This window comes from Aythya ferina (genome assembly GCF_964211825.1).
Source record: "Aythya ferina genome assembly, chromosome: 11".
NCBI lineage: Eukaryota > Metazoa > Chordata > Aves > Anseriformes > Anatidae > Aythya > Aythya ferina.
The window spans coordinates 13,118,196-13,141,266 of record NC_140307.1 but is presented as its reverse complement, the minus strand read 5'-3'; the positions used below and the strand labels follow the sequence as shown (position 1 = coordinate 13,141,266).

The window sequence follows — 23,071 nt, the reverse complement described above, 5'->3', positions numbered from 1 at the left end:
TCGCTTCCCACTCCCCTTAGCAACATGGGCTGCCTCTCCCCTGCCTCCTCTCCCTCCAGCATCTTGTGACAGGCATGGAAACCCTGGGATCCCTGATGCTGGAATGGCATTTGGGCCTAGCTGGAATTGTTTATAAGCACAGAGCTTTGATGCTGTCTCCAAAGCCTCTGGAGAGCTGAGCAGGGCTATTTTTCATGTGATGCTTTTGGAGAATGTTATGGGAAAAGGTCAAGGGACATAGTGGGAATGGGTAGGTCACATACTCATTGGTTTAGGGCACTGCGACAACATTGCTTCTTTAAGATCTCAGAGCCTGCTTTGTAAAAATAAGCACCTCTCACTGAGCTGCCTGGGAAAGAAGAGGGGCATGTCTCCTGCAGGCGGATGTTCACAGCCTTCTCTGGGTTTGTTCTCTTGCCTTGGCAGTTGCTGCGTCTGAGTGTCCCTGTGAACCAGACAGATCCCTCAGACTGTTCAGCATTTTAAAAAGCTTCCTTGCTTACCACTTTGACCTTTGTAAGACAAGGAGAAATTCTATACAAGCAGGGGCTGCCTTCTGCCCCTGGCACCCTGTGTGGCTGTCCTTCAGCGGGGTCTGGGCGCAGCGCTGCAGGGTTCATTGGTCCATCCTTGTGTCCTCCATGCTGGGTCTGTGGGCAAAAAGAGCTCCAGGATGGAGCTATTTGACACCCCTTCACCCCCCCTTTTTTATTTTACGTGCTGTCTTTACTCGTTTAAATCTGGGATGAGGAGCAGTCTAGCAAGGATTGTCCTCCCTTTCTTCCTCCCTGATGCACGCTGCCACACTGCAGATAACAGGCTGGGTGTGGGGCCTGTGTGAAGGAGCAGGAAGCAGAGGGGTGAGGTACAAGTCATTTACATTGGGAGCAGAAGCTGAATGTGCATTTCCTTACTCTGTTGCCATCAATCACTCAAATTTCCTGTACACTGTGGAATAGAGGAGTAGAGTTTGCTCATTCCCCATTTCCCCCAGGAATGGAAGCACTCATTTGTTTCACTGTCTAGAAGTGCTGATCGCTCATATTTGTTTTTTTCCGACGCGTGCCGTTCAGAAGCTGACCTTTTCAGCTTCTTCCTTCTTGGCCTTTGGAAATATCTTCAGATCTCTGGCAGACCTGGAGAATCTCACTGGTGCTCTGTCTCTGTTAAGGGACGGAAAGACGCTGCTGCAGTAACAGAGAAGCCCACAGCCTTTAGAACAGGTGCTTTATTGCAGAACGCTGGCAAATACCCCATGTTCTCCACAAAGCTCGTTGTTTTAACTTGTTCCTGTGATCTTGCATCCAATACAGCACAGTGAGGGCCAAGCCCTGCTTGTCATTGGAAACCATTGCACGACTATTCTATAGGACTAACAAATCTGTTGAGAGAAAGTTACAGACAATTATGTGGAAGAGAGAGACCAGCATGTGTTCACTTTACTTACAGTGTATCTCTGCTGGAAGGCACGGGGACAGTAGCAGAAACATAGAGCATGGGACTGGGAAAAAATTAGAGGGAGAGAAAAAGGAGAAACAGAAGCAGAAGAAAGAGTAGGACAAACAGGAAACTGAATTAAAAGTTGTCTGACTCTTTTCATAGCAAGTAGCATAAATGCAATAAGCATGGAAGACAGCCCTGCCTACTGAAGAGGCAGAGTATAAGAAATGACCCCTGTGTGTGTGTTTATAATAATGTGTGGCATACATCTGTGGGTTTTAGATGGTGTCTGGTCTCTGATTAAGAAGAAATGCCTTCCTATTATTTAACAATCTCTAATTAGCCATATTCTCATTCCACAGAGGAGTTGACAATTTCTTTGTGGGTGCACTCAGGCAATGGCCAGTTCTGGAGACACAGCAAACCAAAGGGACGGGGTGCTATAAAGCTCTTGTGTGACTTTGGCGTCTCTTGGCATCCCTGGGAAGCTTGGTTATGGCATGGTATGCAGCTTCCCTGGCGTGGCTGGGAGAGGTGTATTGGTAGGGTTCAGTTAAATTACTGTGACAAAGGAGCTGATGAGGCTCTGTGTCCTTGGAACACAGTCGTGGCCTGGAAATTTTTATGGGCTGTGCGGGGCTGAAACCCCATTCCCTTGGGTTGTGAGCTCAGCAGCTTTTGAGCTCAGCCATTGTGGGTCTGGGCAGAACCCACAGGGGAGTCCTGTCAGGGAAAACCCAAGGGCTGGAAGGAAATGTTGCTGATGACTCAATAGGCAGAGCTCTTCCCTCTGTTGATGTTGGAGCTGAGCCACGCAGACACGTCCCTCCATAATTACCTACTGGTTGCTTGAAGTTCATGCTTTTTAACCACTGGCATTCTTGTTTGCAGTCCACACACCCAGACGTGTGATGCTGGAATCCATACACGAGCCTGGGTATTGCATCGATGCTTGCAGGCTCTGAGAAGAAAGGACGTGTTTGCCTCTGGGAAGAGGTGTGTTTGCCCATGCATGCACGTGTTATTGAGCCTGTACGGATGCTCTGACTGCAGGAGGTGATGTCAGGTGGCAGTGGTTTGGTGTTTGGGGGTGGGTGTGGGGCGGTTAGGTAGTGTGGATGGGGGAAGGGATGGAATGGGATGACAAAACATCATGACAGAGGGAGAAAAATCTCAGCTGTGTCCCACATTAAGCAACAGAGACCCTTAGTGGTCACCCGGCGTAAAACACAGTGCTGTGTGACGGATTGCTTTTTTTTTTTTTTTTTTTTTGCATTTGCTCATTTCAGACATGAATTCGTGTAATAACTTGAACTTCAGAAACAAAAAGACGTTCAATTTCAATTGTTTTAACTGCTCTGAAATAATTTCATTTCTGTTTTTTTCTGGGTTCTTAATGGTCTGTTTTGAAATGAGGAGGTGTTTTGTGAAACTGACACATTTTCAATCCCTATTGATCACCATATGATATTGCTGTATTTCAAGCAGCATCACAACAACTGTGTTCTAAGAATGCTTCAGATATTTTAGGGAATTTACTTCACCTGGTTTTGTGCTTCCATCCAGGCACACTGACTACCTCGCCTCTTCTTCCCTGCTTCTACCAGCCTGGTGTCAGAGTGAAACTGAATTTGGTGAATTAGCTGGCTGGATCTGCAACACCCTCATGCACCCTGCTAGCAAATGCACAGATAATCTGACAAATATTGCTGTTCCTAGAGGAGTTATTTCGATGTGATTAGCCTCTTTGCTGCAAGTGGCAGGGGGGTCAGCCTACCCACACACTCCCGGGAGGCCTACTGGCGTGTGGGCCTCTGATGGCTCTCAGTCTCTCTGGAACGACTTAGGAAATAACCGGCATCAGGAAAATCATCCCAACTCCAAGGCTTTTTATGGGGTTTGCTCACTGTCATCTCGGTGGTCAGAGACTGCTGCCCTTCAGGTGACCTCTTGTCAGGCTGGCAATCAGGCAGGATGGGCTGCACATCTCAGAGGGGTGGCTCATTAGGGGTAAGCCACTTTAGGTAAACCACGTGGGGATGTGGAAAACAAGGATAATGGTCTGACTTACCTTTGCAAAGAGCTTAGAGAGCTGGGCTGACAAGCGTTTTGAAAGAGCTATACCCTGTTACAGCGACACTGCCTTTGCCTGCCCCCACCGCCAAGCTTCAGCACAGGCAGACTTTAAGGACTCCCTGAGGACTCTGCCAGCAGGATTTCTTATTTTCCTTATTTTACTCTCTTCCAGTGATGTTCAGAAACAATGTATATTACAAAACGATTATGGCCATGATTAGGGTGCTGTGTTATCACCACTCAGTGAATAGCCATTCCCTGGATCCCACTGGAATCCACTTCCATTCCTTGAAGTGACAGGCCAAAATTAAAATGGTCCTGCAAAACAAAACAAAACAAAACAAACAAAAAAAAAAAGAATCCAGAGAGCTTAGATTTCTTCTCAGCCCAAATTCCCTTCAGCATTGGTGTTATTAGCATTTATTATTATCTGTCAATGCTCTAAGTAGCAAATTTTCTGAGGTCATGAGTTATTGCTTCATCAAGAGAAGCTGCAAATGAGGCTGCATGCAAACAGGTGAACAGATGGGCTTAGAACCTCCTGAACCTGAACAACCCCCTTGTAGCTGGAGAAAAGGTTCCGAGAGATCAGGCCTTGAGGTTGGTGTCTTGAGCATCACTATGAGACCTCTTCACAGAGCTTTCAACTCTTGGTCAACTGTCAGTAGAGTCCATCTGAGTAAATTGTCCTCCACCGAGCAGTCTTCTCTGCTCTCATCCCAGGAGCCTCCACTGGGAATCTGCCTTATGCTCAAGCCCAGCCTCAGCACTGACAGCTCTGGTTTATGTACTGGTTGGCAGACAGTCTGCATCTGTAGCAGATAACATATGTGAAACAAGTGGTGATTGTTTCTTTAAGGCCCCCCTCCTCTCTCCTCCCCTCTCTACTATTTCTCTCTTGATAATCCTGCTGATGCAGAATTTTTCTCTTGCTCAATTTCATTGCACCTGCTCATCGAAACCAGGCTGCATGGAGTTTGCTCAAACTGAGCTGCTATCTGACAGCAGAAGTAGCACCCAAAAGCACATTCATACGCAGAGAAGAGTCATTACTATGAAGAGCGAAGCCTGGCTTAGGCAGCTTAGATACCTGGCTTAGGTGACCCATAGCAGCTAGCCACTAAGTGAGGATGTGCCTTCAGTTAAAGGTCAAATCAGCTGTCATGGGAAACTGCAGGGATATTTCAGAGAGGCGGTAGTAAAACAGGAGGCTTTCCTATCATCCTATCTGATCTAGATATTCAGCCTGCCTCTGCGTCTTCATTATTGCGTTCTGTGCTCGGTGTGAACCTGCCTGTCCACCTACATGTGCTAAAGGCATAGCACTCAGCTTGTCTTTTGTGATACTGAACCTGACTTGAAATTGGAATTACCATATTGTGCTGTACTTGTGCCTCCAGGACAGGCTTGTACTCTCAAGCACCTAACATGTAAGCTGATTTGTCTTCATTCCTACTTTACCCTGAGTTAAGTAACTTGAGTTAGCCAGCCTGCACTCAGAACACATCTTTCCTGTTTTCTTCACCTTTCTGTGTAAGCAGAAGGACTCGGAGATGGATAGGAAGGCCTCTGTGGCCAAGTTTCGGGAGGCTGGACGTGTGGGGAGTGGTTGGAGGAAGCTGTGGGAAGCTGCCGAATGGACTGAGAAGCCTGAGGACATTGGGGCAGCAAAGGGTGGTGAAGATATCTCAGAGTTTGGTACAACAGAATAGATTTTAGGAGAGTGATGGTGACCAGAAGCTGTGATTTAACCATAATATTGGCTTGGTATTATTGCACTTAAGCAAGCAGGGCTATGAGGCCTGGGTTGGGCCAACGCAGTGGTTCAAGGAAAAGCTCAAGTGTTCCCCAGGCCTTGTCAGCTGACAAAATAATTGTGGTAAGGTTCAAAGATTTATTGCAGGGAAAACAGGGCTCCTTGGAGTCAGGGTGGGGGTTAATCAATGTACATTCATTGTTAATTTATGCATGTAAGGGGGTTCTGGAGTACAGTTGCCATGCTGGTTTTGATAATGCTAACTGCATCCACCCTGCCAGCTGCTGCAGTGTCGTGGTAGTCTGTGTTGCTGCGTGCAGAATTATGGTGTTTTTGTGGGAATATTATGTTCCCTGAATAGAGCCCCACAGAGCAATTTGCTTCATCCTTACAAACCCATCCAAATAACTGGCAGTGCCTTACAAATACAAAACAATTGAGCAAATAAATGTATTATACTGTACATCTGTGACAAAACAATGCTTTCATGTGCAAAGAGAAATGTGTTTGTTTAACTTATGGTCTCCCATTTGGAAATAAATGCATCCATTTAAATCAAAATGGGACGTTCTTCACTATTACAGTATTTTGCATGCCAGCTGTAGGAAATATGCTGTTTGAAGAGCAGACTCAAAACTTGGAGTGGTATTACCAGACGCATGCTTGTGCTGGCTTATCCTAGACACCACCTCTCTTTTTACAGGGGGTCCTCTACATTTGATTATGAATTTCCTGGCTTTGCATGGCTGGGACAGTTTCTGCAAAAATTTGGGAGTGTGCTTCTCCCTTGTGTGGTAGTCTTGTGTCTTTTGTGCGCACTGGAATGCCTGCCTTTCACCTGATTTGTATTTAGAAGAGAGTGCTAACTGATGGGCATGCCTCAGAACTTTGCATTACCATGACCATGAGGCACACTGATTTTCTACAAGAGTTGTGGCAGTCCAAAGATTTTTGATCGTTTCCTATTTTTGCGTTAAAGAAATGTTAGTTTCATTTATATGCTGCAGTGAAAGTGCTAGATGGGAAGAAAAACAATAAAATACAGGTTGAATGTTCCAATATTTGTTTTTTAAAATGTGCCACATTAAAAGTGCCTTATAAATGGTTGAGTTCTTGTAATGAAAGTTTGCTGCATTTCAGTTTACACATAAGCTTAACATCATCAAGCCAAGTTTGTTCTGGGTGTTAACATTTGCATTTTTGAAAGCAGCAGCCTAATCCAGAGCAAAACCAGATGAGAATGTACTTTAATACAGCACATTACCAGCTGTGTGCCGGGAGGTGTAAGCATTCTCAAAAAGGCACTGAAATTTGATTTGGGTAGTTTTCCGAGAGTCTGTGAACTTAATGGAACAAAACTGAAGATCGCTGCTACCAGTAGCAGGAGTTGTAAACTGGAATTCCACAGTGACATGATTACTAGAAGGGAAAATAGCCAAGAAATAATCAATACCCCTGATTTTTTCTAATATGAATTTAAAATATTAATATTAAGACCACCATTTCCTAGGCTCATGATTCTTCCTTAATAGAAATAATTATTCTGATTACAGGTGAGAAGGATAGAGTTGAGAGTTTTAGCTCCTCTGCCCATGTTGTCTGACCTGCACTGTCCCATAGTGGTAATCTCAGGTGTACTATCAGGTTTGTGCAAGCAATGTGATTGTAATGTCCTTTAGTGACTGAAGGGCCACAAGTGATGAGAATCACGGCTCAGCAAGCCTCGCATTAGTAAATGCTCTGTAGTTCAATTTGGAAACGTCATAGTCTTCATCTACCCCATTTGGACCGCAGCTATTGTATTGTTATATCCATCCATCCAGGGAGCGTGGTATGTTAGAGCCAGCAGGAAATGCACTGTGTTTCTGAAAGCCAGCACCTCTATTGATTGATAGCCTGAGAGGGCTGTGCAGCAAAGGTGGTTTGGCCTAGCTCTGTTTTTCCTCTGGATTGATTAATCAAATACTTCAAATAATTGCTGCGGTTGTGATTAATGTTGACTGCATAGCTAATTACCCAGAAGATTAAAATAACTTTTTGTTTTTAAAAAACTGTAAATGAGTGTATTTATTCTGCTCACCCTTCTAACCTTGTTATGCTTGTAAATGAATAGAAATATTGATCCCAGGTGCTACCCATCTTGCATCTGTTTAATTAGGGCATTAATTGTAACCCTGCTCATTCACTCCTTCCGACCACCCATGCTTTCTGCTTTGTGTAGATGTCTTGAGGGTGGGGCTGGGAGGGATCATTAGGATATAACTGACCTCCAGGACTTACAGGGTTTCCCTGTGCCAGCCCCATTACTAACTACTCTACCTAAGCTTCTGCTGGCTCCTTGCAACAGTGCCTTCTTGACCACATCTCTTGGTAGCAGACTCTACCACCCAGTGGCTGTTGCTGTTAAAACAATTTTCTGTTTCCTCAGCGAGGTGTTTCCTTCTCTTTGCTTCAAGCCACATCTTGTTCTTCCATCTTGTCAGTCTGAGAACATTTTTCTCTGTCTGTGCACACATACAAACTACGTTTTAATTATGTGCTTAGTTGTAGGAACATGTTTCTTGACCATGGCAGAGCATGTCAATAGGCTAGAGGATTGCCAATAGAGGTGTCTGCTGTATTTACCACCAGGGGACAGACCTGAATGTCTCCCAGACTGGCTGGTTTGGCTAGGGGTTGTGTGCCCCATCACTTTTCCACTCCCAAAGCAGAGCTTCACAAACAAGTTCCTAACAAAGTGTGGGTCTCCTTGTCAAACTGACAAAAAGCGTGTCAATTTTAGGAGCAATATAAAGGGTGTACCACTTACTGAAGGGACAGCAACCCAGAAAGCTCCTCTGCTCTTACATTTGTGGAGATATAAATAAAAGAAGCTTTAAGATCAGCCTCTTAAAGCTCATGTCAGCTCTCTTCAGTCAGTGCCCTGTGCTTCCATTTCCTTGCAATATGATTTCCAGAAAAAGATTGGGTGTTCCAGAGTATTCTGAAAGCATTGTTCTAGACATTGCCAAGCCCAGGTCTTTCTCCAGTGCTGATTCCCTCTCGTGCATGGCCATCTGGATGCTGTGGTGGAGCTGTCTCCCTCTCGCTGAAAGACATTCACATCTCTTCCACAGCTCTGCTAGAAATTGCTGCCATTTTGTGTTTTCCTCTCTATTGCCTGAGTAGCAGAGATGGCCACTGCGCTGCCTCTGTCGAGAAGACTTTGTGTAGCACACTGGTCTGGCTCTTATATTTTGCCTTTTAATTTTTTTTTTCCTCAATCCAGAGCGTGTGCACTGTTCATACTAAGCTGTAGAGACCACATTTGTCCTGGGGAGCTCTCGGGTAGCTCATGCAGAGCTGAAATGGTGGCTTTCGCATTTCCTTCTTTTCCCTTTTCCCAGGTTTCCCAAAACTCTGACGTTGCTCTTTATGAAGAGAAAACATGACAATTTGGCCAACTATCTGTGCATCGTGGGACTTGTCTCAACTCTTTTTGTCTTACGCAAGTTGATGGGCTTGAGCAGGCTGGACAGTGACTGTCAGAAATAGTCTTTCAGAAATGCAGTACCAGCCCTCAAATCCTAAACCATCTGTCATGGTCAAATTAATGTAACCTTCTCCCTGCTGTCAGTGAGAGCTGGGGAAGTACAGTAGCAGCCAGGGCTTGGTCCAGTAGGACTGGTGTGTTCACATGGTTTTCTCATATACTTGGGTCTATTCCACTGGCTGCCTCGTGGCAGGCTCAATTCTCAGTCCAGAGCAGAAATGGTCCACATTTCTGCTGAGATATCCAAATTTTCCTGTTGTTTCTTTTTCAGCAGGAGGCTCAGTTACAGCAACCTCAGGGCTATATGGCCTTGGTACAGGCATGGCTGGTGCTAGTGTAGCCTACAAAGATCCAACACAGGAAGCACGCCTGCTGCTGGCCTTGGTGGCTTGTAAGTGACTGTAAGGCACGTGCTGAGTGCCAGGCTGGCGCTGGCTAAGCTTGAGATGCTGACGAACATGACGGGTACCAGGGCAAGGCCTGACACTGGAAAGGGAAATGGTGGTGCTCCATGCGCTGATGACACGGTTCTGATGCAGTCAGTGCCAGATGCTATCATGGGAAACTGGCTGCAGCTCAGCTGCTTGAAAGCTGATAGGTTTTCTTGTAGCTTCTGAATGTGGTTGTGTTTTCTGGCAGCTGGTGAAAATGGCTTTGAAAAATAATAGCAGCTTTAAGTCAAATTGATGTCAACATTCACTCCAGGCTCTTTGAAGCTAATCAGTTTAAGTTCCTACTTGGCAAATGAAATTCCCGTCTTGCTGGCCTCCCTCTCTTTAGCCCAATTCTCATAACTGCTACTTGTTTTTTCACTGTCTCTTTCTAATGTGTCTAGTCAAATAGAAGTTTTGTTGCTGAGATGTTGGTTCTGGTATGTTTCTGAAGGTACCCACACTGTGTGTGTGAACTTGGGCTTCTCTTTTTTCCTTCTAGTTAGGAGCAGAGGAGAAAAAAGGCAAAAGCTGGTGAAGCTTTAGCACCTGCCTCAAGCATAGTTCAGCTGATGAGAAACACCAGTCAGTGCTCGCAGCAAGGGACCTGATTCCAACCATCACGCTTGGACTGAGACAGGTGGGTAGTGAGGATCCATGGGGGAGCCATTACAGACTATTCCAGGTGAGCAAAAAAGGAAAGAAGTAAAGCAGCTTCTGAATAGAGAGAATCAGGAGAGCAAGAGGTAGATGGGCTGATGAAATAAGGCTGTCTTTAACTGTGAATAAATAACAGCGCCACAGGAGGCATTCAGGGCAACAATTTTGGGGAGTTAAAATGGAGGTTAAAGATTACATTTAGGATTAGGAATATCAGGACCCCTAAGGCATGCTCAGTGAATGCTAAAGGCATAGATAAAATCAGGTGTGTCTGGAGTAATGTCTGCTAATTAGATATGTAAGGTGTAGGTACATATGATGCTCTTTATTTTTTCTGTTAACAGCACATATATATGGTAACTCTCTCTATAAGGTACACTTAATACATATTATTAGCAGATTTGATGGTAAAATATATGCAGGCAAACTTGGATTTATGGAAGGAAGTGTTAGAAGTTGCTGAGCCATGAAAAAGGCTTCCTCTGGCACCTCTGTACAGCAGCTCTTTACTTCAGCTCCTGTATGGCAGCAGCTTATGCTCCAGGTTCTGCCGTTGCACTGAGTGATTAGCTGTGAATGCACCCTTTGCCGAGACGGCAGGTTTGATTGGAGCCCTCCTGCCTTCCCCCGAATGTTCACAGATAGCGCTGGCTGCGCTAGCATGCAATTCAGATGCTGGTGTGAATGAATAAAGGGGAAAAGGAAGAGAGCAAGCTTGGCTTTGTCATCATTTCTGAAAAGCAGAGGAAGGCATTAGCAACCTCCAGAGGGAGTTCCTCTTCTCAGCTGATCTCTAGGCATGGGGAACTGATGCCTCTGGGAATCTCTTGACATATGAGCCTATTTTCCTTGGTTCTGTCATGATCCTCTGGAGAACATTTGTTTCCTGTTTGGTTTGAAAAGATCAGGCTTACTGTATGCTAATTTTATGTGAGGACTTCAAACAGCACAGAACTAGTGCAGTGCACCAGAACAAGCTCAGTTCTGGCTCTGCCAGGAGTATGTACAGTACCTCGAATCCCAAAGGGCTCTCCGATGTGGGGCTCAAGAGATGAACCTCCCAGTTGGGTTTGAGACCGATCAGCTGGGACTACAGAGTCGTTTGTGGTACGGTGACCAAACAAAACCATCATTCCTTCCCATTTCTAGAGCCACATCAGTCTATTATATGAAGGTTGACTGAGTTGTTTTGTAAATCTCAGCAATAAAATGTGTCCACAGTCTCCTAAATAACAGAAGAATGAGAAGAAGGCATGAAATGATTGTGCTGGTGGAAGAAATGAAGACTAGTGGAGTCTGAAAGAGATGTGGGCAGGTGAGCAATGGGCCTTGTGAAGCAGAACAAAATGCATTATTTTTTATGGAAATGCAAAAAAGGGATTGTGGATCTTCTGGACAGAGAATGAGTAGAGAAAATGCTAATTATATTTCATAAAGTTGATGGGAGCGAAGTTGGCTTTGTTCCACTGCTCAGGCAAATGAATGTGGCAGCTGGAAAGGACTAGCTGGCAAGGGATGGGAGGAACCTCACGTGGGGATTGTGCTTCTCACCTGCCAGTTTGTGTTCCCATTTGTGCCACAGAAGTCTGTTGTGTTGCTATGAAGCTCTGGGTTCCACGCAGAGGAAAGATGTTTCAGAAATTTCAGTGAGATGCTAATGCCAGGCTTCGTGCTGGCCCTCTGGCTTGAGTCTCAAACCTCTTCTAAATTGCAGTGGCCAAAGCTATGCTTAGCTTCATGTTCATGAGTGAGTTTCAGGGAGGGACCTCTGGTTCTGATGCTACTACCAGGGAGCAGATGTTCTGAGACATTCACAGACAGAGGTCCTCTCTTCTCCTTTCTTCTAGGTTGGGTGCCTAAAGCTCAGTTGGCAAAAGTGACAATCTGGCTAGGATGTATGGCAGTGGTGTCCTGTAGTGCTCAGCACTCCTTACAAAAACAGTCCCCGTCTCCTATTCCAGAGGCTGCTAGAGAGTGTGGCACAGATGAAATAAAGCAGTCAGAGTCCATGGGGAAAGCATTCCCAAGAAAAGCATTTACTGTGCTTTGAGCAGAGTCAGAAGTAATTAAACATCCTAGTGAAGCACTAGGAGTGGGCACACTTTGCAGAAGAGGTTAATGTCCTGGGCAGGAACGCTGTTTTTGGGGTGCGAATGGCCATGTAGAGGGGTGGCCTGGCCTACCTTGAACACTGACTGCCCCATTGTGAACGGGAACGTGCTGGGATGTGCTGCAGCAATGCCCCATGACTAGCACAGGCTGATTTAATTCCTCTTGGATTTGCAGAGAGGAAAGCAAATAGGCTGAGTGTGGGGTCCTCGAGGCAGTGAGTTATTTAGATGATCAGCAAAGAATGAGTAAAGGAGTCATGGCTCACAAAAGCTCAAGACTGTCAGAAAAATACTAGACATCATCTGGAAAGAGGGTGGTATTGGCAGGATAGAGCTGCCCCGGCCTTGGGATGTGTTCCCAGTTTGGACAGTTTGGATGGCTAAAGGAAGGTCAGTGCCACGGAAGGGGACGGGGTGGAGGGGAGGAGATTTTGTGTCTATGGTCAGGGACTGGTGCAGAAATGCAGAGCTCGGCTGTGGCTGTGGGGTTTGAGCCTAGAAGTATCAAGAGCTTTGACGAGGGGGCTGAAGGCAGAGGTTTAGAGCCTTAGAAGGAACATGGCTGGAGCGAGCCTGCAATTCTGTGTGTCAGATCCACGATAAAATAGAGCTCTGAGGTGGGATCCTGTTCAGTTTCAGGAGCTAATGGGTGACTGAGAATGCGAGTGAGTACAAATAAAGGTTTGAAAGAAAAATCTAACCCCAATGTGCTTTTGTGCTGCAGTTTTTCTCTGATCAGATACTTGTTTACAAGGAAGGGGGCATGCCTTTCTCTTGTCTTTGTGAAGGCCCTGGCAATGTGGAGTTGGAAAGTGAGATTTTGAAGTGTGAATTCCATATAATAGAAAAGCACAGATTCCCCAGGGGCTGGCACAGCACTTCCCCAAGGCATCATCTGAGGTTGGTGGTTGACTAAGTGGGTGATGTGGAGAGATTTAGGTGATGGTAATGCTCTGTGATGGTGTTTAATAGGAAACACTGGTGGGGCTGTTATTTCTGGGGGATTTAACTCTCCCGGATGCATGACCTCGCACAGCATAAGCTTTCCTAGCATGAAGTTATGCGACGTGTTGTGGAGGTGCTGAGTACTTCTGAATCATTGCCTAACTCCTCTGGCACAGCTGCCCATGAGCCAGATGGTGCAGGTGCAGGGTGGGACCACTCACACCTGGTGAGAAATAGGTAACAAACGACAAATCCCAAGGCATGCCCATGTGCTTGTGCCAAGCTCTCTTTGCCTGAGATGTCCCCGTGCCAGGATGGGTTGGACAGTCTGTCAGGCCACGTATTCTGCTTCTGGCTCAGACACATTTTCCCAATTCATGCCTGTGCAGTACAGATACTGGGCATTCAGCGTGACCTTCGTCTGGCATTTCAAGGGACAGGCTGAACAGTGCCAGGGCCTTCAGGAGAGAAGTGTTGTGCGTCCTGGTACAGAGACAGGAGCATTTGCTTGTCATGGGAGGCTCTGGCTGGATCTTGAGATGAGAGGAATGCGTCTGCTTCCCCTACAGTCCACCAACATTAAGCATTTAGTGTGTAATAGCCACTGCCCAAGGCCTGATTTCTATGCAGGGTCTGTAGGGAAGGAAGTGAGAACAAAAAGAGGAGGTTTTAGGATTTGCTTTCTCCATGGCAGTGCGTGTTGATCCTTTGTGCGTGTGCTTGCGGAGCGCAGGAGCGGGGGGAGGATGCCACCGCTTCGTTCAGCGCTGCCTGCGACTAATGGACCTTGACAACTGCAGCACAACATGGAAACTATTAAAAAGGGAGGACTGATTAAAGCCCAAACCATCCCAGCATCCCTCTGGGCTCTTAACCCCGTGTTGGAGCCGAGCAGCCTAGCAATGCCTCCTCCCTGGCTGCACAATTAACATCTCTTGTCACTAATTGATTCCTGTGGTGCTCGCAGGACAATTAGAATTTAAATTGCCTTTTACAAAGGTCATGAAAACATGATAAAAGACGAATCTATTAGGAAGGATCACTCAGGAGTCTCTCTCCTTTTCCACAACACTGGCTGCTGGTTATCACAGGGACATGAGTGAGGGGAGCTGGGAGGGTGGCCCAGGCCTTTGCCTCATTTCTTGCTGATTGTAGTTCATGGCAGAGCCTCAGCTCATTGTCACTTGTGCATATTCTTGCACTGAAAGTAGCACTTAATTTTTTGCTATTTCTTTTAGGAGTGTTGGTATATGCTGTCCCTTATCCACCTTTTTTTGATAAACTTTGAGATAGCTGGTTTTCTGCTTGACTCCTGAATTCACTGCAGGAGGGGAGGAACCCGTTTGTGATGGAAGGGGAAGGGTTTGCCTTCACAGAGCAAAGGTGTCCTAGTGTCAGCCCGTCTTTACTTCCAGAGAGCTTGTGTCATCGCGTCTGAGCTGGGATCAAATCCTCCATTCAGGTGCCTGTGGCATCATGGCTTGTCAAACCCAGTTCTGAGTTTTGCCACCGCAGCACAATGTGACAGTTTGTAGTTGGGTGGGGAGCTGGTATTTTGCTTGCAAATGGGAATATCCAGAGTCCTTACAGGCATGGTAACGCTCCCCTCCGTCACCCTCAAGCTTCAACAGTGGAAAGAGATTTAAAGCCTCTCATGTCATGTTTAAGGCAAAGGTTTGTAATTGCAGTAAATCGGACTGAAATGGATCTTGGAAGAAGATTCAAACATTCAAGACTCTGGGCTCTCAGGTCTGGGTGCAATGAAAAGTCTTGTGGTTTGGTGGTTTCTCTTCTGATTTTTATATCCCGAGCATGTGGGTTGACAGGGAAGACCAAGTTTGAGACACGTTACTGTGATCCTGAACCAGCCTCACGTAGCTACAGCAATATTTCACGCTGAGAGAAAAAAGCCAGGCAGCATATCCAATTGCCCATCCCATCCTATCCCAGTGGCATCCCCCTAATAGAAGAGGCTGGCTGGCTATTTGAGAAACTCGTGTCCTTTCCAAGTTCTGCCTTTGACTTCTTGCTATTCTGGTTATTGAAATTGATTTTGCACTCCAGGCACGGGATTTTCCATTGCCAAGTTTAATGTCGGAGATAATAGAAATTATGTTTCCACTCGTACATAAATCTCAGGGCTGTTTGTGCTCAGATGACTGGATAGTAAGTACAGGTGAAATTGCTCCTGTGATTGTTTCAGTAAAAATGTAATATTGTTGTAAGGTTTTATAAAGTGTGTTTAACTGGTTTACACATTTCTAGCAGTGACTACGTAGTTTTTTTTGTTGTTGTTGTTTTATTTTTGTCATTAGAATAAATATAAAGCTCTAAGCAAGGCATCTAATTTCTCTTCTCGACAGTGTGGTAAATCAGCTGGTTTTGGATGTAGGCCAAAGAGTGAGCAGCACGACCACCCGGGGGCTGTGCATTACCCCTCTGCTGTGCTTGCGCTGCAGGTTTGCACTCGGAGAGGCCAGCCAGTGCACAAGAACATCAAGGATCTCTCTGATTTTGCAACCTTCCTCACGTGGGGCAAGCACCAGGCTTTGAAGTGCCTGGGGCACAGTCTTGTTTCCACCAAGTCTTTCTATTGCTAGTCAGTACACACAGGGCCTGACTTTGAAAAGATTGGGAAGGAATAAGCAAAGGTGAATCTCTTGAGCTTTAAGGGCAAAGCAGTCTGAGAAGGTTTCTCCAGCTCCCAAAAGCTAAAGGAGGTAAGTGGTAGTGTCAGGCCCACAGGGATCAGGCACTGGATTGTGGCCTGAAGGCTCTGCAGCCTTTAGGGACTCCGTGCCCTGACCTGTCAGTGTTGTCAGCTCCTAGGAGGAGGAATGGCTGCTGTAAGATAATCTTGCATGCTCTGCGAGGATAAAGGAGCAGGGAGGAAGGATGGCGGAGTGATGGAGGGACCAAAGCCTGCACCCACTTCAGCTACAGGCTTTGCTGGCTAGTTGTGAATCTGCTCAGCTCTGCAGCCCTCACCTGGGCGACGTTCCCATGATCTGAAGGCCTTGATTTGCTTCCTGAGCAGCTCTGTGTAACCCAGCCAGCTGGCTGCTGACCAGCCCTGCTGCCATCTGCTACCCTGCGCCTCTGTTGTGGCTGAGCCCTGGATGCCAAAGATGCTGCCGTAGCTCCTTCCTGAGGGAAGCCCAGTCTCTGACAGTTCAGGTGTTCTTCAGGCAATATCCTTCACGCAGTAACGTGCCAGCCTCCAACAGCCAGGGCGTGCTGGGTGGTGATTAGAGCACTGCAATGAGGAGAACACGCACGGCATTTATGTGGCTCCCTACCTGCCCTGCCCCTGTGTTCTCGTATGCTGTGCACGTCTCGTGTCCTTGGCTCAAGGAACATCATTAGTGCGTGTCAGGCAGTGCCCAGAGTGGTGAAACCTCAGCTTGAGCTGGTGTTTTCGGCACTGTCAAGCAGTTGCGTTGTTTCCCTGCTAGAGGTGCCTTCGCTTTGGGAGGCAAGGTGCTCGATTTATCTCCTCCTTACCTTGCAGGGGTTTGGTGAAGCTCAGCTAGCAAAAAATTGTAAATTGCTCAGAGATCATTAAAGGAAAAGTGCTGTAGCAGAGCAAAGTATTATTTATTAATGTGCCTCTGTCTTACAGGGCCATAAATATCAAGGTTTTAATTGCTCAGACTTGTAATCTGAGTAACTTCATGGATCTTTTTTTTTTTTTTCTTTTTTTGCCTTGGTGAATAATTTCATGGAGCAGTTGCTGCATAAAGCAATGCAGCAGAGGTGTTTAAAAGCCAGGTCTGTTGGGCAGAAAACAATGGGATGTCACAGAACCACTTTCAGCTTTTCTTTGGTTGTTCTGATCTTTCCTGGCTCAGTACTAGCCTCTGCATCTAAACTTGCTTTGACTTGTTTAAAATCCCACCTCTGCTTATGAGTGGAGGGCAAGAAATAGCACTGTGAAGATGATCGGAGATTTTGCATTGCGAGGGTCTCTGGATCACTTAATCAGCAATATGCTGCCATTAATAAACTCGAGCTATGCTTGAAAGTTTGCACTGTACGTCTTTGGGGGCAGGACACGAACAGTGCAGCTGAAGGGCAGAGAAAGGAAAAAATCCTCCCCTTTCCAGCTTCAGCTGGCAGAGGAGGCGTGAGCTGGCGGTGGGACTACACTCAGTGCCCTGCTCTGCAGACCACGTTGGCAGCTGCAGCCCGTTGAAGCCATGGGGCTGGCATCAGCTGCGCGTAGTGACTGCAGCAGGAGTTTGGCCAGTCAAGATGCAGTTAAATATCTCTGTGCTTGCGAAAGTGCTGAAGCTGGGGGTTTTCTCTGCCTATGAGAGCTGTCTCCAGGTGGGGATAGTCTCAGGGTCATCCCAGCAGGAAGGGGGATGGGATCTTTCAGGTGGTTTTCTCTGAGCTCGAGGGAAGGAGGCAGGGCTGGTGTTGCAAGGCCGAGGCCTTCTGGGTGCCTGATCCGCAGAGGGTGGTGGCATGGTGGGATGACAGCAAGCAATCCACAGAGGATGGCATTGAGTGCTGTGGTGTGTGGACTTGCAAGCGAGCCCTTTGTGCAGTATCTCTAGCATACAATAAGGAAATTCCTTCTCTTTCTCACTCTGCCTATTTTTTGAGTTGCCTCAAAAGCATGGCAAGGCTCAGCCTGCTCCTGTTCCCCCAGGTGGATGGGCAGCCAGCTGCTTCCTCATGCGTTTCTAAGCTCTGGGATATGCTGTTCTAATATGTTGTTCATAGGCCTCTGAGATTACCCCATTTCATACAAAATGTAGCAGAAGCAGCACCAATTGTGTGTGTGTTGCCTTTACTCCCCAGCTCTGGCAGACCAGCTTTAAAACATTTGCTTTGACTGTCAGTGAATTATGAAGCTGATCTGAAGGTTCTCCTTTCTTTTTAGGTATGAGGTGTAATAGCACAGTGCTTTCTCTCTTTCATGCTGGCATACTCTGCTACCCCCTGATCTCGATGCAGGACTTTTATGATTCCCATACAACCATCTCATATCAAAGCCAAGTGGATAAACCCCCCTCTACATCAACATCCCAAGGAAACAATCAGGTAAGGTGACGGGCATGTCTCCAGGCAATCCTAATATATTATACCTTAAGATATGGCAATGATATGACGGTTTCGCTGTGGTCACTGCAAAGTCACAGAGGAGACACTATCCACTGTTGTGACCCTCACGCTGGGACCCTTAGACTGTCACTGAAATCCCTAGTCTCTAAGGAATGGGTGTTTACTTGGCAGGAGAGCTTAAAGCTGCATCCAATGTCCCTCAGTCATCACTATCTGCTTGATTTGCTGCCTCAGATGGTCTCATTTCCCATTCAATTATCAGCATTCCCCAAGGGACTCAATTATGCCACCTGAGACAGAAGGAGGAGAACAAATGGTCCGTGCTTCAAGGGAGAAAAAGGGAGTGTCAAGTCCTAATTCAAGAACAGTGGCAGATTGGCCCTTTCCTCGTGAGATAGCATGAGCACTTTTAAGAGTGGAAGCGACTAATATCCGCTGCAGCTAAACCAAGCGTGACATCCAGAGGCTCTGTAATTAAATGTGAATGCATATGCTGAGGGGCTTGAAATGTGGACCGGGGAAGACCTCCAGTAATGATTGCCCATTACATGGGTGATATCAATCAGGGTCAGTCCTGGTCCCTTTAGCTGTGCCAACAATCCTCAGTGCCAGTGATTCACACATCCTCTATTTTGTTTCAAATACAGGTCAATATTGAACAGATGCGTTTTAAGAATTTAAAGGGCTTTAAAGAGCTGTGTTTACGCTTAGAAAATTTTTATTTTGGGGGCGGCACTGGTGGCAGCTGCTTGTGCAAGCAGACTTCAGAGTTGTTCAGGGATTTTTTAAGGTAGTTGATTGAACCATGTGAAGTCTACCAGGCTCAGGTGCCCATCTCTGACCACAGTAGGTGCACAGAAGCCAAGAGGCAGTAATTTCATCTGGGTTCTTGGTAATGATGCTGGCACCTATCTACACGTTGTTACGCTTGGCTATTACTGCTGTTGGCAAAGCAGTGCTGGCAGGAATGAGGGCAGAAGCCCTGTGGGCAGGCTGAGGAGCCTGGTGGCGAAGGAGTGCTGTGTGGGATAAGGGGTCTACCAGCATACAGGTGGTGGCTGAACTCAGTTCCAGTCCCTTGAGTATGGTTCTACTTGGGAATCACAGCCAGGTCAGTACTGCAAGCAAATGTGTATTTATTACTGGAATTAATTGCTTTAATGCCAGAGAGCAGATGGAACAAGGCAAGAGGGAGAAAGGGGGGGCTGCGTGCAGGTTTGGTTTGGGTTTGCTTACTGGTTCTCTCAGCAGGAAGAGCTCTGCGAGCCTATGTGGCTGCTGCTGCTGTGTTCAGCTGCCTGCATGCAGCAGTGAAATGGTTAAGATGCACTGGCCAGGCTGCTTCAGAAATCCAGTATGGGAATAACGGGGATTCTTCAGTTTGGCACTAAATTGTAAGGATAGGCTTATGTGAACAAAGCTGGTGGGGAGACTTGAATTTCACCATGCTCAGGAGTGGAAAAGAAATGAAAGCTGGCACATGATTCTGTTTCCACTTACGAAGCACCCATCTGCCTTTTTAAAATTCAATTTATGGGAATGGTGAGTAAGGCTGGGCCAGTTCGTAGCTATTAGATCCATGCCATTAACATCCCAGCCACTTCATTTTATCAATAGCATGCACTGAGCAGGGAACATCTCTCATGCAGGATTGGCAGAAATTGATAATAAGTGGATCTAATATTCTTAAATTTGTATTCCTTCCCAAGACTCACAGTGAACCCAAAGGGCAGAAGAAATAATAAGTAAAGGCCTAATTCATTATTTATAACCAGGCAAACCAGGGAAGTAACTCAAGGAGATTACCTGGATAATCCAGCATTAGCATCTTGTTTCACAGATCTTTATTAGGACTCAGGAAAGGCTCCTTGGAGAGAGGAGGCAGTATGGTAAATTCATGCACTAGCCTTTGACCCTGCCTAGTGCCCTGCCCTTATAATTTACTTTGGGGTGTGCGTGAGTTTAACACAAAGTGTTTATCTTTGTTGACTGAAGAGAGCAAAGGAAGCTGAAGAGGGGCAGTACCATTCTAAGGGGCTCAGAGTAGGTGGCAATGCTGCACCACAGACTGTGTCCAGATGCTGTCTCCTCTTTTTCCAAGTTCATGGGACCAGATGTGTTTTGGGAGACGCTCCTCAAACGCTTGGGCTCTCCTGTTCAGAGTGGAAATAATAGCACCTCCCAGAGAGCTGGCTCATGAGGCGATGCTTTAAAGTCAAAATAGATTAGGTCTCGTGGGCCAGCGTCTTTCTCAGTGTGATGACAATCGAGGCCTTTTGAGAAACTTACTGTTCTGTCCATTGTTTCTTTTCTTTATGTGTATGGCTTTACAGAAGGAGGGGAGGTAGGGGAAAGTTTCATGACCAATTGCTGAGCCTCTTGCTGAGAAATATTGTCCTCATTGGTTTTTGTTTTCCTGAAGAAGTTTAGAATGGTCTCTGGTTGCAGAATTGAAACCAGCTAAAAGGTCAAAAATAAATTTTTGCAGGAAGGTACAGAAGAGTATTGTAGGACAGAGGCAGATGCTATTTCTGAGATTCCCAGTGCAGTTTTGCAGATGTGAAATATTTGAAAAAGTTACAGTCAAAGAACTTGATGCTTGTTTTATCCTGATAATGCCTTCAGTTCATTAGGCTTTGCCAAGCAGTCCTTTATTGCATAAGTAAGTTTGCTTGTGTGTATTCATGGCAACGAGGTAGGCGACATACTTCTTGGAAAATTCATGCAGATTCCCCTCTGGGTAGCTTTTTGGTTGACTGTTATTCATCCTAATTCTTTGCAAAGATAAGTAGCCTAGAGTCAGTTCAGATACAGGGGCAGCTGTTTCAAGCAGGAGCAGAGCAGGCTGTCAACAGTTAACATAGCAGCAGTGTGACCACTTCAGGTTTGTGATGTACCCTCCTTCTGAGAATCTCAGAGATTTTCCAAATACTATCTAATCCCCTCTAGACACCTGCCAGGTTGGTACAGTCAGTAGTAAACCCTTTTCAGATGAGGAAGGCTGAGGTGGAGCTGTTGAACAATTCTGTAACAGATCAGTGGAAGTGCTGGGAATAAAGCCCAGGACTCCCAGGCGCCCAACCCTGGCTCCCATACATTCTTCCTTGCTTCTTTCTCATCTGAATGGATTCACCCATCCCTAATACAAAAGCAGATCAGCTCACCTACCATCTGCATACACAAATTTCCTTTAAACACTAGCTATCGGTGGGCTTTTTTGTGAGATTATGCACACAGAGGAAAGAGAATGCTACCATCTGGGATATCATATCAGCTCTTCTGGAGATATTTGGTACAGGATGTATCCAATTATAAATGAGCTAGAAGCCTACAGTCTTAACAAAAGCAGGTGGAATCTTATCAGCAGCAATGAACAGTTTAGGAAAGGAGAATTAGCAGGATTATTAACCCCCCTGAAATAGACTCTGCTTTCCAAAATGGAAAATAATAATGTCCATAACTGAAATAATTAACAGAAAAACAATTTGCGACACTTAATTAAATGGAAAAGAATATGCTAATGCAGAGTTAAGTCTGCACGAAGGCTTCTGCTCCAGTGCATGCTAAGTATGTGGTTTCCATACACTCATAACTTTGTTAAATCAAAGCCAAATGTCTTCCAGTTTAGGAAAGCACAGACTCCTCGTTGAGAGTCCTTGTGCCAAGTTTCAAGCACCAGCCGTGCTTTCTGGCTAGAAGGTTTCTTGTTTTGTTTCCCTCCCCCCCGCCAAAAAAAAAGTGTTTTTCATCTATAACTCACAAGCAGCTGAAGTGATTTTTCTGAAACAATTCAAAACACTCTATGGCTCTGGGAAAACATTAGCTTGGGAGGCAGTCTTTCAAAAACGTTTTGTGATGGACTGGGAATGAGGGTCTCCTGGCTGTACCTGCTGAGGGCGCTGGCAGCTCCGTGTGCAGTAAGTTTATCATAAATGTGAATTGCATTACTGCTACAAATTGTGCCTGGAAGCAATGGGCACTACGCTGCTGCCAGAGCAGTGCTGTGATTCCAGACGTACCTGTACCAAATGGTACCCAAATTGCTAGGTGTTGATATTGTTATGGTACCAGCTCCCTGCTGCTATCTCTGGCCCGCATGCTGCTGCGGCATTGTCATTTCAGCTAAGGGTTGGCAAGCAGGGAAAGCCTATTCTTCCCCTGAAAGGGCTTGTGTGTGTGCTAAGAGGTGGGGGATGAAGCCTAGGACCTTATCTGGGGGCCTCAAAGTGCTGCATGCTCTGTGTACTGGTCTCTGCCCAGATGTACCAAGGAGTGCAAGCTGCAAGCAAGCTGGTTGTGCCCTGAAGCTGGTGAGTGGCTGTGTGGCATGGAGCCAGCTCTGTGACAGGAGAGTGGCAAATTAGGTCACTGTCTTGTAAGATGTCTATAGGTGGCCTAAAATATACAGTTCCTAAAATGGGGACCAAATGGAGGTAGGACTGAATTTGGAAGGTGACTCTAAGGTCGTGCATGAAAAGAGCAGGAAGAGGTGCTTCTCACCCATCAGGTCGAAATCCTTTCTGCACCAAAAGCTGACAGAAGGAAAAAAAAGGCGAGGTTTTTAAAGCTGTTTTTGGTATCTTCTGGGCTTTGTTTCTTACCACCATAGGTACACTTCTGAATGTACTGGTAGTGGATTGGCTGGGTGTGTTTTTGGTATCAGCCTACAAACGTCCCCCAGTGACACATAAAATGTCCTAGTCTTTATTCATCACTGTCCATTTTTTAAGGACTTGCCTTGAGATGAAAACTCTTTGGGGTTTAGATTGACTTGCTCAGTGGTGAGGAGATGCCATTCACCACAGAAGAATTTCTCAACAACTAGGATCTCTCGTACAAGCGAGCTGGGTTAATAATAGTTCAAGCTGAATAATCCTCCTTATGTTTGTAGTGGATGCAGTGTGCAGGAGCTGACAAGCACATATGATAGGAACAATGTTTTCCTTGAAAATATTATTAAATGCAGCCTAGACAACCGTGTTCTGGACACATCAATATCTCATCTGGGAGACAGTTCGGATCTTTTAAAGTGATTCCTGATATTGCA

At 46.0% G+C, this 23,071-nt stretch overlaps 1 long non-coding RNA gene across 1 annotated transcript in view; it reads left to right on the top strand.

The window, feature by feature from the left end:
* Positions 1 to 23,071, top strand: part of LOC311442948 — a 113,027-nt gene that overhangs the window by 3,546 nt on the left and 86,410 nt on the right. Inside the window, exons 2-5 of the long non-coding RNA XR_014696958.1 lie at positions 2,332 to 2,496; positions 9,738 to 9,875; positions 11,045 to 11,210; positions 17,843 to 18,003. This is a non-coding gene — a long non-coding RNA (uncharacterized lncRNA). The remainder of the gene's footprint in view (positions 1 to 2,331; positions 2,497 to 9,737; positions 9,876 to 11,044; positions 11,211 to 17,842; positions 18,004 to 23,071) is intronic.